The sequence below is a fragment of the Piliocolobus tephrosceles genome, chromosome 13 (assembly GCF_002776525.5).
Source record: "Piliocolobus tephrosceles isolate RC106 chromosome 13, ASM277652v3, whole genome shotgun sequence".
Taxonomy (NCBI): Eukaryota; Metazoa; Chordata; class Mammalia; order Primates; family Cercopithecidae; genus Piliocolobus; species Piliocolobus tephrosceles.
In genome coordinates this window covers 55,968,756-55,987,289 of record NC_045446.1, presented here as the reverse complement: position 1 = coordinate 55,987,289, position 18,534 = coordinate 55,968,756, and the positions used below count along the sequence as shown (strand labels likewise).

General features: G+C 46.1%; 1 protein-coding gene across 1 annotated transcript in view; it reads right to left on the bottom strand.

Moving 5' to 3' along the window:
- Window positions 1-6,815, bottom strand: part of DENND2B (DENN domain containing 2B) — a 116,413-nt gene extending 109,598 nt beyond the window's left edge. Inside the window, exon 1 of the mRNA XM_023189897.1 lies at window positions 6,585-6,815. The gene's annotated coding sequence lies outside the window, so the exon portion shown is untranslated. The remainder of the gene's footprint in view (window positions 1-6,584) is intronic.
- Between the last annotated feature and the right edge of the window lie 11,719 nt (window positions 6,816-18,534).

Genomic DNA, 18,534 nt, shown 5'->3' with positions numbered 1-18,534 from the left:
AGGTCTGAAAGGGCAGTCCTCCTTGGCTGCTGGTGACTTTCCAAAGCAACTGTCTTTCTCTCCTTACCTTGCCCATGGCCCCTTTTCCCTTTCTTTGATCCTTCTGCCTGATGCAGCAGCCGTAAGACATGGGGAGCTGTCTGTCAAGTGGCAGGAACTGAACACAAGCAGCTTTGTGTAGTGAGGAGGAAATCTTGTATTATTAGGAAATCTCATATTATTACATACCCAGGACTGCACAGACCCCAGACCAGACTACCTGGGGTCTTGACAGAAAGACGAACCAGATCCAAAATAGCAGCTACTTCTTTTTTTTTTTTTTTTTTTTTTGAGACAAAGTCTTGCTCTGTCACCCAAACTGGAGTGCGGTGGTGCGATCTCAGCTCACTCCAACCTCCGCCTCCCAGGTTCAAGCTGTTCTCCTACCTCAGCCTACGCAGTAGTTGGGAGTACTGATACACACCACTATTCCCAGCTAGTTTTTGTATTTTCAGTAGAGACAGCGTTTTACCATATTGGCCAGGCTGGTCTCGAACACCGACCTCAAGTGATCCACCCACCCCGGCCTCCCAAAGTGTCGGGATTACAGATGTGAGCCACTGTGCCCAACCAGCAGCTATGTCTAAAAGAAGAATCTGGTTTGTTCCCAGCATAGTAACATCAACCTGATTGAGAGACACCAGCCCACTGTCTTCAAAATGCTGCTCTAAGTTGATAATAATATACTGGAAAGCACTGAACATTTACTATGCGCCAGGCACTGGCCTATTTACATGTATCATTTCATTTAATCCTTACCACAACTCTATCAAGTACTGTTACATCCATTGTACAGATGCCTCAAAGAAGGCTGATGCACACAGAGATTAAATAACCTGCCCAAGGTCACAAAGCAAGGTCAGGTTCTAAAGCTAGGCCTCTAAGACCCCCGAGCTATAGCTTTTAATCACTGCACTGCACTGCACTGCACTGTATGTCAGATACTCACATTAAATGCAAATGATTCCATCAGAATTGCTCTAAGGTAGCACCATGCACTCACTCAGTACCTAAGAGTCACTGAGAGTTGAACAAACACACCACAGGCTAGTTCATTTGAAAACAATCTATAAAACTCAGTTGTCAGAACTCCATAAGGTAGCCTGTGTTCCAAGTCACAAGCACACCAAAAATCAGTTCCTCAAACAAAACTAGAGTTTTAAAAATAGCTGACTTGATCGTTTCTTTCCAACTTTCCCATTTCCCCTTTCCTATGACTCCCTCCCACATACCCCATCCTTTGACACTGTCAGAGAAGCTTCAACACAGGCCTAGAACCCTCACCCTCCTATTTCCAGTCCTTCAGTTGGCTCTCTTCCTTCATTCGAATAGTGCTTGAAATCAGTCTCTTGGATCCTGCCCCTTTTTCCCAGCCTAAGAGCATGAGATGGTCATTAACCCGACCATCAGAACTCAGAACTGCAGCAGGTCTGTGCTGCTTCTCTCTTAATCACACTGAGAGTTCCGGAGAGAGGGGAAGAAATAACTACAACACAACATCTATTATAATATGACATAGATAGGAGTAAGGTCCATACTTGATACTCCTGCGTTCCTTCCCAGATCTTGGCCCAGACACTCTGTATTCACTGACTAAATGGGTGAACAGACCAACACTGCATAGACGGGCGCCAGAGATGCCTCTGAGCCAAGAGCAAAACACAGAGGTGTTAACCCCAATGCTAGCCACCCCTACCCCCTCCAGTGCTTCTGAGGGCCTGCACAACACTGTCCCCCTGAGTGCCCTGAGGGCAGTCTGGCCTTCTGCTAAATTGTGTAGGCCTCCGAGGTCAGCCCTTCTCTCGATCACCATCTGCTGCTCCTGAGAACTGCCTCCGCCCAGGGCCCCTTGCCTCACTCCTGCTTCCTTCCAATAGTCTTCCTCCTGCCTCAGATCTTGTCTCCTGTAACCCTCAGTTTATCTCATTTTTTCCCAGTTCCAAATAATCCTCCATCCACTATGTGATTTCCTACAGTCCATCTCCAGCTCACACACAACCCCTTTGGTGATGACAGGTCATACAGAGGAAGAGTCTGGAGCTCTGAGAAACTGTGGTGGTTTCGCGACAAGCCTGTAGGAATAGGTTCTGCTTTGGTTAAGAAGGCTTCATACGCTAACAGCATATAATTCACTCTTTTATAAGGACAGTGAAATCTAACATTCAGGCAGTTTTAGATGAGAAGAGTATACTGATAGTTTCAACAGCCTCCCCAACAACAGTACATTCATTACATCAGAGCCAAAAAAAATAACAGAAGTGGTCTTTAGAGAAATTCTTCAATAAGGTAGTCTAGACTCATTTAACACCCTCTTCTCCCTTCAGAAGACATACACACACACACACACACACACACACAAGACCTTTCTGGGGCCTATGGCTAGAAACAGAGACCTCGGGTTTTTTCTATCAGCACAATATTATGTGGCATGTTCCCCTAAGACAGATGCACCCAGTAGTTCCCCCGACCCACCTACTGAGACAGATACACACGGCACCTCCCCTCCAGGATGAAACGAATGCCCAGCCTCCCCAGCTCCCGCCTGCCAGGAGAAGGCTCACACTAATGCAAGTTTTCCCACAGGCTTTAAAGACAAATCTCTGCAGACTACGCCAGATGGTCTTTTTGTTTGTTTGTTTCATGCCCTCGTGGCTCCTTCTCCACTTTCCACGGTCCCTCCAACTCAAAGAACTCAATTATCTGCCTGCAGATTTTCCCTTCCCCTCCTCACAGCCTGCCCTAAACACACCCGCCTCCCAAGCCCAAGCAGAGGCACAGAAGGAAGGCCAAGCCAGAGCTCGGAAGGGCTGCTGCTAGGCCTCCCCCAGCCTCAACTATGTGTTCCCTGGGCTTGGCTGCCTCAGACCACTCTCAGGCCCAACAGTGGAAATGGGGACACTTCCAGGGCAATGACAGTTAACAGCTAAGAGGAGTGACAGGAAGGCAGACATATTCTTCAATCCTTCAGTCCCACCTGCCCCACAGGGAAGTGCTTCAGCAGGTCCAGGCCTCAGACCCTCCCATCTCCCTGAGGTGCTAGGTGGACCTCCCGTAAAGCAGTTCCTAGAATCAGATGTGGCGGGGAGTGGGGCACAGCCTCTCTTGGGTCTAGGCTACCAGTGGGGCCATGATACTTGGATTGCCCTCCTGAATCTGTATCCCCGCCCTTCATTCCAGGGAAAGAGGCTGAACCAGCAGAACCAAGGGTGCCCTTGGCCTGTTCTCCAATGTATTTCAAAGTTTCCTCTTCCCTGGGTGACTGATATCTAATTTTAGAGAGACGGAGCCCAAGGGGAGAAGGTACAGGAAGGGGAGTAGAAGAAGGAGGAAAGAGGGAATGAGAACAAGAATGTTAATTTTTAATCCTTAAGGAACATAGACAGATCCAATTTGTGACTCAGCTCGGGAAGCCGGACTGCTGGGAGTGGGGAACAGCTGTAGCCCCAATCTAAGCTGTGGGCAGCTTCTCCTTCGGGCCTTAGAGGCTGTTGTGACATGACTCACCTAGAAGGGGAGCTGCTTGCTTTGTTTTGTTTTTGTTTTTTGGTTTTTTTTAATCTGCCTACTATGCGTCTGCTCAAGGGCTTCTTCCCAGACACCACTCTGGGACATGGCTGGCAGGTTTTCTCCACCTTACAGTAAAGCTGGGGCTGTGGGTGAGGCACTCTAGGATGCCATACGCCCTATCGACTCACTGAGGACAGACCTGGGACTCTCCTTGCCTGGAGTCTCCCTTCCCCTGCTCTTCCATTCCTTGGCACAGTCCCACAGCATATCAAGAATCTCTGCCCTTGGAATTCCCACTTCCTTGTTTCTTTTCTTTCCCCAAAAGCTGTAGCCTTACGAGTTCCTGAAAGACCTGCCCAGCTCCCAAGAAGTCTTTCAGAGCAATAACACTTTCTCCCAGTTAGAACCCTGCCTTCTAAACCCAGAATGGAAGAGAAAGACCTCTTTGCCCACTGCTGAGTCTCCCCAGCAGGACCCAGCAGTATGAGGGAACCAGGCCTGGCACTCATAGCCCCTCTTCCAGCTGCTAAAGTGTATGGTGCCACAAATACAGGCAGCTATGGGACACAGGAAAAGCGACGGGTCTTTTGGAATACGTCTCCTCTGTACCATATATAAACACAGGAGTCAGGTGGCCAAGGAAAGCTTCCTCTCTGCAGGATCGTCTATGAGGCTCCAGGTCTACGGTGAACGTCACTCTTTTTTTTTTTTGAGACGGAGTCTCGCTCTGCCGCCCAGGCTGGAGTGCAGTGGCCGGATCTCAGCTCACTGCAAGCTCCGCCTCCCGGGTTCGCGCCATTCTCCTGCCTCAGCCTCCCGAGTAGCTGGGACTACAGGCGCCCACCACCTCGCCCGGTGAGTTTTTTTGTATTTTTTAGTAGAGACGGGGTTTCACCGTGTTAGCCAGGATGGTCTCAATCTCCTGACCTCGTGATCCGCCCGTCTCGGCCTCCCAAAGTGCTGGGATTACAGGCTTGAGCCACCGCGCCCGGCCGAACGTCACTCTTATGAAATGACCCAACCCAAGGAAAGCAACATTTGTTTCCTTAAACATCCTGAAGAAGTCTTTTCAGATTTTTCTCATGTTTACTTATAAACGCAGAAAGGAAGAAGGCGCTTTATAAAATGAGAGAACCAGAACCGAGAGGCAAAGTGACTTTCCAGAGAGAGCTGGGTCATTCCTCAAGCTTCAATTCACAACATGTTACATTAGATAGGCTGTGACTTGTTTCTAACTACTTTCACGGAAGTTATCCCACTGGCTCCTTCCAACAGTCCTGTGAAGCTGTTCTTATCATTACCTCCATCTCACAGGTAAGAATCTGAAGCTCCTATTAGTTAAGATACTTGCCCGTGGCCACCCTGTGGGAACAGAATCTAGCCATCGACTCAAGTCTAGCAACCCAAATCCATTCATCTTTTTGCTATACCAAAAGAAAGAGCACCAACTCCTGAAACTGGGTCTCTGCTAGCTCCCTTCACACATGTGGGGATGGTAAAATTGAAGAGCTCCAACTACACACACGAGTAGAAAAGAAGGCTGAGGTTCTGGATTTATACTGCCAACTGAAGGGCCCACTGGCTCAGTATTATGTCACATCCCTCCAGCAAAATGTAGGTTTCAACTAAGCAGAGGATCCCTGGAGTGTAGCAAAAGGAGGAATAACTTCAGAAGTGGCCCATCTGAGGTGCAGGGCCATGGAGTTCACCCTCGTGGACCCTCAGGCCACAACCATGATGCATACGTGTACACATTTAGGGAGCCAGAACTGGGGATATGGCCAGTGCTTGCATTGGCAAGCTGACCCGAAGTTAATCAGAATGCCCCTTCATTGTTTGCCAGAATACAAAAGACATTCTGTTCAGAAAGTTCAAGAAGAAAAACCGAAGAGCCAGGACAGCAGCTGTTCCCTCATCCCACAGAGAAACCAAAGGCATTTGCAAAGTTCCCTGAGGCCAAGAAGTGAATTTAAGACATAACATGGCTCAAGTGGAAGCACATTCCCCGATGGGTCTCCCTTGCGGGGAGTGTTTGCTGCGTTCATCCTCCTAACTATATTACTGACAACCCCACTACCCTACCACCTAGAAAACTGCCTTTCTGGGAAGGTCTCCTTTCCTAGGCCACACTGAGCTCACCACGTACCACTCCTCTAGGTCAGAACAAGTTTTACCAAAACTTAGGACAATCAGTGTAGGAGTGCACAGCGTGGACACTGCGTGCCCTGAGATTTGGTCAAAATGTAACCAAAGGAATCCACCCAGCACAACTACAGTGCCTCATGTCCCCCAGCTCTTAGCAGCTGCAGCTGAGAGCTCACCCTGGGACATCTGTATGAGAAATCTGTTTGCAGGCCCCCCAACCCCAAGCCAGCCCCCTCCCCCACCTCCTAGGAAAGTCTGTGATCGACCTTTTAATGTGGGAGGACAGCTTGATTCTTACCAAGCTGCCTGGAAGAGAGAGTGCAAAACCCCGGCTCAAGCATCCCTGTGACAGCGCCTCTGTCCTAATAAATGCTCTAGAGGGAACTTGGAACTCACCACAGCCTCCTCGCTGAGCTTAATTAGCCTTTTTTTTTTTTTTTTTCCCCATTACAGGTCAGACATAGCAGCACCAAGAGACAAAACAGACAGTATTCACTAGGACGAACAAGTGGCTCAAAAGGCACTGGCCTTTCCCTGTAAGAACTACAAACACCACGGGAGTGATGTTAACTCAGTTTCTTCCATATAAAAGATTCTTCCTGTAAAAATATCCTGTCCCTTTGTGCTAAATAAAAGTAAAATGATGCTTTCTAGAGTGAAGTCTAAACACCTCAGATTCAGCAAGAGTGAGATCAGCTAGATTTGCAAAGTCAAGAAAATTGGCTGTTTCCCTCCTCCTTAAGCTAATAGAATCCAACTGTTGGAGCATGACATCATTCCTGAGCCCCAAACCCCGAGCAGGGACTACAGACACTCGCCTGCCTCCCAGAAAACAGCCAGAGAGAAGGGCCAGGAAAGGAGGCCAAACGATCCCAGCCCGGAGCTGCCCTTACCTGAAAGTCTCGCTGCTTTCCTGCCCACTCCATTCTCACACCACAGCCGGCTAGGGAGCCCACGGCCCCCAAATCCACTGGCTTAAGCTCCGATACCTGCTGCGAGCTTCCCACAGCTCCTTCCTCTGACCTTTCGCGGCGCTCCTCGCAGCCAAGTGAGCAGAGCACTGCTAGCCGGCCAGGCCAGTTGTCATGGAGACCCTGTCCTCGCTAGGCGGGTGCGCGCACAGCAGCGCGCTCTTGGCCTAGCGCGTGCACAAGGGCGCTCTCTTTTTCTTTTTCTTTCTCTCTCTCTCTCTCTGTCTCTCTCTCTCTCTCTCTCTCTCTCTCTCTCTCTCTCAGTTCTGGGAGGCTTCCATGAAACAGCACTGTCTTTTGATCAGCTCGGTTTTTGCACGCATTCCACTCCTCCTACCTCCCTTCCAGTCCAACAGAGGCTCTGAACTGCTCCTGGGAACTTGCTTGAACAGCTCAGAGGGGAGAAAGGAGAAGACAGTGAGTGGACTTGTTTTCTTCCCCTCCAGTGTCTCATTTTTTATAACTTGGAAGAATCCCTGCCAAGGGGGGAGGGAGCTAGCTGAAACGCTTGGAGGGGAAGCCAGCCCTTCCTCTGGGTCCTGGAGCTCGGGTAGGAGGGACCCTGATGCGCTGCCTTGACTTGTTTGTGCATTTGGGATTTTTCCGGGCACAACTGGGGCGGAAATGCACTCATATCCCAGGAGCTCGCCTGGACTGGTCTCTCTGCTTACCTTGCTGCCTGTCCAGGTTGTGGCGATGGCTTTAACCAGTGCAGGGACTCATGGTACTAGTGGTGGCGCCTAAGCAGTCTCTCATCTTCCTGAAATGGAGAGCAAAGACACTCGGTCAGGACCAGGAAGAATCCTAGGCAAGTCGAGAGTCACAACCCAGACGACAAACCTGATACAAATACAGCCTCGTCTCTCTGCCCTGCTCAGGGTCTGCAGCTAAGGCGCAGGCTTCATGGGAGCTGCTGTCACAGTCAGTAATAATAATGCTCCTGTCAGAAAATAAGCACAGTCCCTGGGACACGGCAGACCCCCTAAGTTTAGTCCCATCCCCATCCCCATCCTGTTCCTTCCTCTCCCCTCTCCCCAGCATACATTTCTGCTTTGTAACATTCTTTTTACATGTATCATTTTGTTTGATCCTCATAACCTTTTGAAATACACTGCACAGATATTTTTACGATCATTTTTTCAGGTTTATTTATTATTCTTTTTAAATTTATTTTAGAGACAGGATCTTGCTCCGTTGCCCAAGCTGGAGTGCAGTGGTGCAATCATAGCTCACTACATCATCAAACTCCTGGGCTCATGTGACCCTCCTGCCTCAGCCTCTGAAGTAGCTGGGACTACAGGCATGCACCACCACGCCTGGCTCCTTTTTTAATTTTTATTTTTATAGAGACAGGGTCTCACTATGTTGCCCAGGCTGGTTGTGAACTCCTGGCTTCATGCAATCCTCCTGCCTCAGCCTCCCAAAGTGCCAAGATTACAGGCGTAAGCCAGCATACTGGCCTTATGGCCATTTGATAGATGGAAAAACTGAGACTCAGAGAGATTAAACATTTGATCTGCCCTTATACAGTTAGGCAGTCAAAGAACTAAGAGAAGAAATCAGCCAAGTTCCCCCTAGTCCAGCACACTTTCCACTAAAGTATATTGCCACCTGATTTCAAAAACTGTCAACTTTTTGATAACCAGTTATGAGATAACACTGGGATCCCAAGGGAAGGTGGAGCATCCTTGTGAAGTTGTGGTGACATACGCTGACTACCATCCTTTCAGCCTAAAGACCATAAGACAGCATCTCTGAGATATAAAATGTCCCGATACACCAGCCCTACCCTGCAGCTATGTATGACCTTACACTTTTCTAAACTACTCTCAAAATCTTGGCTCATCTGTTTGACATGACAAGTCTGAAAGTTAGGGCTGGCATTATTATACTAATTTAACAGATTCTTTAAAACAATTCTACAACAAGTAAAATTACTTGCCCCAGGTCACGGAACCAGGAAATAAAACCTAGAAACAATCCCCAAGCCTTTCAAGTCTCTTGAGTACATTAAGCACAGTGGTTGCAACAGCACCAGGGGTCAGAAGACCTTGGCAGTGCCTGACTCCACCAGTAACGGGCCATGTGCCACTGGGCAAGTCATGTGACTTCCCCCTTTCCACCTGCAGAGTCTACTGACAGGGCTGGGGCTGAGCATCAGAAGAGATGCTGTCCGTGAAAGCACTCTCGAGTCAGGCACTGAACTAAGAACTTCGCTCCTCTCAGCAACTCCTCACCAAAAACCAACAAAAAACACTGGAACAGTTAATACCCTCCCCAGGATGAGGACACTGAGGCTTAAGAAGGATATTTTCCAATGTTGCTCCCAAAAACAGTGCTAAAGGTCCTGATGTTATTTATTTATTTATTGGCATGAGATCTTACTATGTTGCCCAGGCTGGTCTTGAACTCCTGAGCTCAAGCAATCCTCCCACCTCGGCCTCCTGAGTAGCTGGGAATATAGGTGTGTACCACCACACCCAGCCTGATAGAATCTGTAATGCATCCTATGCAGAATCTCGTGTTGTTGTTTTTTTTAATTAATTTCCAGCATATCGCAACATTCTCAAAACAAGATTCTAATTGACTTGAGTTTAAAAGGTAAATACATACCAGAAGTTAAGGTAGGAGAAGTGCTATAAAATCCAACAGGAAATGACAGAATGGCACAAATCCTAAATGGGGGGCACTACTGCTTTAGTGAAGCAATCAGAGCTTCAAAGGGAGTGAACTTAATTACCCACTATAAATCCCCAACCTCACGCAAGCCCCAGCTGAAGAATCCCAAGCCTACAAAGAAAGACAAGATAGAAGGGCAAACGCAGTATCATCAAATCACTAAAATTCCGCCTCTTCCTTGTCCAAAAGGCATCCCTCTGCTCTCCTCCTAATGCTCAAAATGCACATTCCACTTGCCCAGTCTCCATCCTGAGAAAGAAGAGGCGATTCCACCCCTTTCTACAATAAGATAATATTAATAATACAGAAGTAACACCAATTAACACTTATTGAGCACCTACCATATGCTAGGCATTCTTTTAAGCAGTATGAGGGACAAGGGGTCAGGACTGAGTACTAGAGCTGATGCAAGTCAGTTCCTGAAGGAATCCAAACTTAAAAAGCCCTCCAAACCCGACCCAGAATGCGGGCCATGCTCCCCCTAGTGGCATGCTGGAGTTATGGAGGCTCCTTAGGTCCTTGTCCTGGGGGAAGGGACAAAGGAAGGGCCCGGTTAGTGAGAGAACTGGAATGACTGCTTGGGTGATGCTACTGTGTACATACTCCTGGAACTGGGCAGAGCCAGGGACAGTTGCATCCCGCCACTGCCTCTGCAAGACTGGATTTAGACCAATCCTACCTGACCTTTCTGAAGGATAAGGATCTGACAACCTTATATAAGCTCTCTGCTGTCTGCTGAGAGGCCTGCAAGCATACATGTGCCAGAAACCTTGGAGACATCCTCGACTCTCCCTTTTTCTTTTTCCCCACATCCAATCCATTTCCCAACTGCAAACAATTTTACTTCCAAAATACATCTTTTATCGGTCCACTTTTCTTCACCTCTGATGCTACCCATCTCTCACCCGAATTACTGCAAAAACCTCCTAATTGCCCCAGCTTCCACTCTCCCCTCACAAAGCCATTAGAGCTGTCTGAATCACCTTTTTTTTACACCAGATCAGGTCATTTCCTGCTTAACACACTTCATTGACTTCCCACTACACTTAGGATAAAATCTAACTTCTTACCAGGACCTACAAGGCCCAGTGTGATTCTCCTCCTGCCTTCTTTCAGCACATTTCCTGCCCTTGCCTGACTGCACATCAGCCACATACAACTGCTTTTAGTTCCCCCGAAGTGTCATATTTTTTCCAGGTTGTTTCCCGTTGCCGGGACACTCCCCACCCAAGCAGTCTTTGCCTGGATAGTTCTTACTCACCTTGCCTCACCTTGACTCTCCTGTCTCTTGACTTTCACAATCCTCCAGTCTAAATGAGGTTCCCACACTTATCCTTCAGAGCACTCACCATGCTGTGTAATTATGCATTCGTACAGTTATCTGCTTAATCTCAGTCTTCCCTCATGAGTTCCTTAGGACACGAACCTTGACTATTTTGCTAACCACCAATATTCCCTGCACTAAGTGCAGGGCCCGGCTCACAGCTGGCACTCAATAAATATCTGCTGAATAAAATGCATAAAACCCCATTTCTTCCTGTCCAACAGGAAGAAGAAACTTAGAGCAGCTATTTCATGTCACTCATTGCCTCTTTTCATAGACTCACAAACTATAATTACATTTCTTTTCCTCATGTGCCTTGCCTGTGGGCACAACCAAAAATTCCTGTAAAGTCTCCTTGTGGTTTGTTTCCCAGAACTTTCCTGGTCACTCTCCTGCGGCTGCCCTCCAGGGTTTTATAGCTGCTTCCATTACTAGTGCCCACTTAAGGCCTCCACCACCACCGGGTCATTGCCAGAGCACTGTGTAGGAATGGCCCAGCTCCCACGATGACAAGGTTCTCTCAGGCCAGCAGCTCCAAGGACAAAACGCCTCCTCTCCCCCGCATGGTGCAGGCCACTATGCTTGTAAAAAAAATATATTTTTACTTAAAAAAAAAAAAAAAAGTCTTACATTTTATAATTTGGAGATGGGTGTAAAAAGTTCAGAAAAAAAGGGGTTCTGTTACTAAAAAGAATTTCGAACACTATGGTCTGGAGGAAAAATGAAGGTCTAAACAACACCAACAGCAGTGTGAGTGTGAATACGTCCAGCGTTCCCTCTTCTGGCCTACGCTCCCACCCAAATCTGAAATCCTCTGGTTTCATCTCTTGCCCACACCTCCCCTGCTACCAACCACCCCGTTACAGGGACAACCACAGTACACTGCCTGGTTCTTTGAACACTGCCTGCATTTTCCTCTCCCTCCCTCTATGGCTCATGCTGTTACCTTTATCTGAATACCTCTCCTTTCCCCACTAACAAAATCTTGCTGCCTTCAAGGTCCAACTCAGTTATCACCTCCTCTGTAAAATATTTTTCAGTCTCCTGACAGAATCTGTTTGTCTCTTCTGCAAATCAACAGCAGTTTAAAGATGCCTTTATTATAGCGTTGATACCACTTTATCACTGTTACTTGCACACCTGTCTCCCCCACAGACCTGAGCTCCTCGAGGTGTATCCATTTTAGTCTTTTTTTTTTTTTTTTGAGATGGAGTCTCGCTCTGTTGCCCAGGCTGGAGTGCACTGGCGCGATCTCGGCTCACTGCAAACTCTACCTCCTGTTTTCATGCCATTCTCCTGCCTCAGCCACCCGAGTAGCTGGGACTATAGGTGCCTGCAACCACGCCCGGCTAATGCTAATTTTTTGTATTTTTAGTAGAGATGGGGTTTCACCTTGTTAGCCAGGATGGTCTCGATCTCCTGACCTCGTGATCTGCCTTGGCCTCCCAAAGTGCTGGGATTACAGGCTTGAGCCACCGCGCCCGGCCCCACTTTAGTATTTCATTCAATGTGTGCAATGAGTGTGTGTGAGATAAATGAATCATTGAAAAGACTCTCCAAACAAACAACAGAAACAGCTATTTCCTCTCTAAGGTGAGGGAATTTGAATGGATGGCCCTACATTGCACAAGAAAATACATATATGTAAATGATGATCGGATTCCAGATTAGGTCACTAGAGGGGTTTATAGTACTTTCTTGTCTCTTTAAAGACAACTGAAATTCTGAACCTGAAAACATAGGAACAGAGTAAGTCTTTTAAAGTCACTCCTTACTTTGGGATCAAAGGAATTCAAGTAAAATGGGCTGTTGTTTCAATATTATCGGTTGGATCTTAAAATGCCTAAGAGATGTCTAATTTCAAATGCCTCTAGGAAGCCTAGTTCCTAATGCCCACCAGACTGGGGTCCAGTGGTATTCCCACTGAAAACATCCAGTTCTACCAAATTAATGGGTGATCAGGTCAAGTACAGTGGCTCACACCTGTAATCCCAGCACTTTGAGAGGCTGGGGCAGGAGAACTGCTTGAGCCCAGGAATTCAAGACCAGCCTGGGCAACATAAGGAAACCCCATCTCTACAAATAATTTTTTAAAATTGGCTGGGCATAGTGGCACATGCCTGTGGTCTCAGTTACTCAGGAGGCTGAAGTGGGAGGATCACTTGAGCCTGGGAGGTTAAGGTTGCAGTGAGATATCATCACATCACTGCACTCCAGCCTGGGTGACAGAGCAAAACTTGTGTCTCAAAAAAAAAAATGGGGAATCAAACATGCTCCCCTCCACCAATCCTCCTACACTGGGTTCTAGCTGCCATTTATGGAAGAGCCCTTAAGAGTTTTACAATTTTCCTCTTCTGCCTGTGAATGGCAATGTGCTAAGGAAGGAAGCTTTTAAAATTCAGTAGTAGACAACTAGCAGGCTGGAGCCCAGTCCTGGCTTCCAGCTTTCTGGAATGGTAAAATCCTGGGCAAGTCCCTGTCTCCCTTAGGGCCTTTGCTTTTTCCTCCACATGAGAGGGCTGGACTAGCTGTTCAAGCATCCTTCGGCTTGACTGTCCTACTGCATCGTTCTACTGCAGTCACCCAGACCTACTGCTTTCTGAGTAAGTCCAAAGCAGCAGAAATACTTCTTGCTTTCAGGGGCTACAGTCTTTATCCAACTCTCAGCAGAACCCCGGGCTTGGGGCTTTGAGGTCAGACAGAGGACCATCACCAATGAAAAGTAGCCTTTTTTGGAAGCAAAAAATGGGAGATTCAGGCTTCCTGCCTAAGGAGGGCTGGACAGAGAAGAAAGGTACTAAATTACAGGATGGGGAAATTAGGATATGGCCTGGGAAGTACTTGGAAGAGAACTGAGGCTCCTGCTGAGGTCCTTGCTCAGACTCACCCCTACCCCTAAGTCTGAGACAAAGTTGCCTTTACAAAGCAGATATTGAACAGCTGACAATACCTAAGTTCTCTTGGAAGACAATCTGTCTACTGCAAATCAAGCAGTCTCCACCTGGGTGCTATGAGGGCCTTCAGATCAACAAAACAAATCTCCCTCCAGATGGCAATCCTAGGCCCCCTCCACCTGGAAGTCACATCTGGCAGGACTTCCACAGTGTTGGCCACTGCCACACAAATTTTGCTTGCACAGACTTCCTAGGAAGGTAGAGAAATACCCATTCTGTGCTCAAGTGTTTTATGTGTGTTTTCCTATCTGTGTTTTATGATAGGAAGTTTTCCCAGGTCCTTACTCCTGACCTAATTCTCCCTGCCTCTCCTACCACCACCACCCAACCCCTGACAACCTTAAGACTCTGAACCACAGAAGTGTGGAATTCAGCCTATAATTTGCCTAGACCCCAGAGCCCTGCAGTGAAGCAGTTACCACACACCTTCACGCTGGGTTGTGCCCCCTCTCCTTCAGTCTGCCAACCATCCAGCCCTAGTTCACCTCTGCTCAGCTCACAATCCTCCGTATAAAGCTCGACGTCCAGGTACTCACGACACAGGTACTCATGGCTTGCTCCAGTTTCTTGGAGTCTCTGTGATAACGTTCATATATGAGCCAATTATCTGAAATCTCTCAAATCCACAGGCCCCTGACTGCTGTTCCTCATTAAGCCGGAGCATTTTAACACTGGGCCACATAAACATAGGCTTGGGGCCAGGAAAGAGTGGACCAAGGAAGCAATACCCTAGACCCCTACGAAAGCACCATTTTACCCTTCTAGAATAGGCTTTCTGGCCGGGTGTGGTGGCTCACGCCTATAATCCCAGCACTTTGGGAGGCCAAGGCGGGCGGATCACTTGAGGTCAGGAGTTTGAGACGAGCCTGGGCAACAAGGCAAAACTCGTCTCTACTAAAAATACACAAACTAGCCAGGCATGGTGGCAGGCACCTGTAATCCCAGCTACTCAGGAGGCTAAGGTGGGAGAATCACTTGAACCCAGAAGGCGGAGGTTGCGGTGAGCCGAGATCACACCACTGTACTCACACCAGTGGGCAACAGAGCAAGACTCTGTCTCGAATAATAGTAATAGGCTTTCCAAGCTTAGCTGGCTCATAACTCTGAGTTCAACAATGACCTTAACGTATCATGATTAAAAGCTTCAGGACTGGGGAGGCAAGGTGCAAAGTGGAGGGAAAGGGAAGAGATAGGGGATTAAGAGGAATATGGACTCAAGCTGCTTTTCTATGATCTACCCAGGAAAATACCTTGAGCCTGGGAAAGAAGTACTCCTCAGAGTAAGATCTGGGCAAGGCTATGGGAAGTGTGAGCCCAGACTGTGTCGACCTCCTCAATCCTAGCTCCCCTCATTCTCCCTGGCTAGATTGATTCTCTAGCCCTACCCCCAGTACTCCTCAGAACAGGCTGCCACTCCAGCGCCAACTACGCCCCACTGCCTTGTGTGACTGCACCAAGGCTCATTCAGCTTATTTCTCCTGCTAGCCATAATATTCTTGAGAGACAGAACTATGTCTTAACTCTGAATTCTAGCTTAGGGCTGTGTACCAAGTACAATTAATAAATTTTTAAATGAATGAACTAATAAAACCAACCAACTAATTGATCCAACTAAAAAGGGTATTAACAATGTCACCACAGAACCTAGACCATTTGATGCTGAACACTTCACAGTAGTCCAGAGTTTCCAAGGTGGGGTGTGTATACAAGATGATTATAAGTGGTATACAGACAAACATTTTTAAAATTTTTAAAACTTTTATATTATCTTAATGTATAGAAGAACAAAGATAGCCAGCTACTAACCTCATTATTACCAATCTCATTATTAGATCAACACTAAAGAAGTTATATTTTCTGTTTGCTTTTAGTATTGTTTTATAGCCGATAGAAGTTTAAGGAGAGGCCAGGCTTGGTGGCTCACGTCTGTAATCCCAACAATCTGAGAGGCCAAGATGGGAAGATTGCTTGAGCTCAGGAGTTTGAGACCAGCCTGGGCAACGTTGCAAAACCCCTACCTCTACAAAAAATAAAAAACTTAGCCAGGCGTGGTGGCACACACCTGTGGGCCTGGCTACTTTCGAGGCTGAGGTGGGAAGATCACTTGAGCCCAGCAGGAGGTCAAGGCTGCAGTGAGCCATGATCAAGCCACTGCACTCCAGAGCCTGGGTGACAGAGTGAGACCCTGTCTCAAAAAAAAAAAAAAAAAAAAGAGTTTAAGGAAAAATGGGATATTTGTGTACCCTCAAAGTATCTCTCCCAGAATATTTATTAATTACAAAGGCAGAAATAGTTAACCTCATAGTGGAGAAATTGGCAGATATCACCTTAATCAAGTGATCAACGTTAACACTACATGCAATAAGACATATTGACACCATGTGCCCCAATACCATGCGCTGAGAAGGGCATTTCACCTCTGTGGTGCTCTTCCCAAATCCATGACCTTAATCTAATTATGAGAAAACATCAAGTAAACCCAACCTAAGGGATATTCTACAAAATACCTGATCAGTACTCCGCAAAAGGACCTGGGTCATGAAAAACAAGGACAGACTGAGGAACTGTCACAGATTAGAGGAGACTAAGGAGATGCAGCAACTAAATGCAACATGGGATCCTGGATTCGATCCTGGAATAGAAAAAGGAGTTTCATAGGAAAAACTGGTGAAATCCCAACTAAGTCTATATCAATATCAATTTTAGTTTTGATCACTGTACTGTAGTTACACAAGATTAGGAGAATTTGTACTGCCATTGCAACTTTTCTCTAAGTCTAAAATTATTTAAAAGTAAAAAGTTTTTAAAAAGCCGAATTTAAAGGTAAGTAAATAAAAGTACATATAGTACGTGGTTATAGGAGAAAATCATAAAGGTAGGTAAGACTGACTCAAGTTTGGGAAGCACTCAAGTATTTACCCTACCCCCAAGAAAAGTTGCCTCCAGAATGAGAATCACTGCTGTTGAAGAGTATTTCATAAAATAGGGAAATGTTCACTTTATATTACTTGAGGGTAAAATTAATAAATCATCCCTTTCTGTTAAAAAGATATATATCACATATATTACCCATAGAAAACAGTCTGTGTTAAAATTAAAATAACCTATGCTAAACAAAGCACAGATGACATTTATTAACTAGGAAATAGGATAAGGCTTTTGGAAAGTAACTCATCAATTAAAATGCTCATAGACTTTGACTCAGTAGCCTCACTCAGGGAGAGTATCCTAAGAGAAAATTCCTAAGTATGCAGAATAAATGTCTGTTTCCAGCATTGTTTATAATAATTTTAAAAATTAGAAACAACCTCCACATCAGTCATTCCTAGATTAGTATTTTTTAAACTGCAACAATCCAATAAAGAATATTTTACATTGTAATCTAGCACACGTATATGTGAGAGGGTGTGTGTATCTGCGTGTGTGTAAAAAACTGAACCAAAAAGGTTTCTCAGAACAACACTATCTTTACTATATGTGATGCTCTCTGCTATTTTCAATCCTAATCTATGTTATTAAGAAATTAAGAAAACAAAGTATATATAGCCCCACTAAACTGACTTCCTGACCCAAAAATGGATTATGGCCCTTAGTCTGAAAAACTGCATAGATGGACTATTGCGCAGCCATTGTAAGAGATGACTATGGCTGGGTGCAGTGGCTCAACGTCTGTAATCCCAGCACTTTGGGAGGCCAGGTGGGTGGATCACTTGAGGTCAGGAGTTCGAGACCAGCCTGGCCAACATGGTGAAACCCCATCTCTACTAAAAATACAAAAATTAGCCAGGCATGATGGGGCATGCCTTAATTCCAGCTACTTAGGAGGCCGAGGCACGAGAATTGCCTGAAACCAGGAGGCAGACATTGCAATGAGCTGAGATCGTGTCACTGCATTCCAGCCTAGGCAACAGAGACTCAGCCTCAAAAAAAAAATTAACTAAATTAAATTTAAAAATTTAAAAGAGACTACGATAAACCACAAACTGGTAGCAGCAATGGGTTCTAAGGAGAAAAAAAGGTGGGAGGAAAACTTGCTTTTCACTGTATATCTTTTTGTACCTTTTGAATTTACAACACATGTTTTTTATTTAAAAATTAACTAGCTGGGCACAGTGGCTCACACCAGTAATCCCAGCACTTTGGGAGGCCAAGGTGGGAGGATCTCTTGAGACCAGGAGTTCAAGACCAGCCTGGGCAACATAGAGACCTCGTCTCTACTAAAAATAAAAAAAATTTAAAAAAAAATAGTACAAGCCTGTAGTCCCAGCTACACAGGAGGCTGAAGTGGGAGGATCACATAAGCCTAGGACATAGAGGCTGCAATGAGCAGTGATCACGCCACTGCACTCTAGCCCAGGAGACAGAGGGAGATCCTGTCTCAAAAAAAAAAAAAAAAAACTAACTTTAAATGGCAATTACAAAGACTTTATCAACATGGGAGACAATGCTAATTATGCATAATAAAGTTATAACTACACTGTAAAGACATATGCAAGTGAAAAAGAAATTTATGCCAAGCAATAATCATGTTAGCAATTTTTTTCCTTTTTAGTAAATTCTACATATTCTATACTGTTGCTATTGTAGATTTGTTTTGTTTTGTTTTGTTTTGTTTTTGAGACAAGGTCTGGCTCTATTGCCCAGGCTGGAGTACAGTGGCAAGATCTTGGCTCACTGCAACCTCTGCCTCCCAGGCTGAAGCAATCCTCCCACTGCAGCCTCCCGAGTAGCTGGGACTACAAGTGTGCACCACCACCCCCTGCTAATTTTTTTATGTTTTGTAGAGATGGGATTTTGCCATGTTGCTCAGGCTGGTCTCAAACTTGTGAACTATTTTCTACCATTCAACATACATTTATTTTCTTAAATTAAATCAATTATTGGTAAGGACACAGGAGATTTTAAAGTTAATGGT